At 38.3% G+C, this 499-nt stretch overlaps 1 protein-coding gene across 1 annotated transcript in view; it reads right to left on the bottom strand.

The window, feature by feature from the left end:
- The window catches only part of Bank1 (B cell scaffold protein with ankyrin repeats 1), a 323433-nt gene that overhangs the window by 198273 nt on the left and 124661 nt on the right, over window positions 1-499 (bottom strand). The gene's annotated exons all lie outside the window — the stretch shown is intronic.

Genomic DNA, 499 nt, shown 5'->3' with positions numbered 1-499 from the left:
CCTACACAGGCTAATGAAAAATGTTCTAGACAGGGACCAAAGTGATCAGAACTCCATGAATGAGATCAGAAGCAACCAACTAAATAGGGTAAGCAATTAAACATAGGAGAAAAAGGAGTAAATGACAACAGGTAAGTAACATGTTAATCATTAGACAAAAACATCTCAATTCTAAACATCAATGTAATTGGACTCAATTCACCAATTAAGAGAAATAGACTGGCACAATGGATTAGGAAACAAAATCCAACACTATGCTGTATACAGGAAACACATTTAACTCATAAAGACATCCATAGGCTGAAAGTCAAAGGATGGAACACAATGCTACATGCCCCGGCCCCTCAGAAAAAAGCAAGGGTAGCAATCCTATTCTCAGACACTCTCAACTTCAATCCAAGAACCATCAAGCAAAATAAAGGCCCCTATGTACTGGTTAGGGGAAAAATTCAAGAGGAAGAGGTAACACTCATAAATATGTATGCACCAAACACGGGAG

This window comes from Octodon degus, unplaced genomic scaffold, assembly GCF_000260255.1.
Source record: "Octodon degus isolate 3935 unplaced genomic scaffold, OctDeg1.0 scaffold00183, whole genome shotgun sequence".
NCBI lineage: Eukaryota > Metazoa > Chordata > Mammalia > Rodentia > Octodontidae > Octodon > Octodon degus.
The sequence above is the reverse complement of the archived record's forward strand: the minus strand, read 5'-3'. Positions and strand labels throughout refer to the sequence as shown.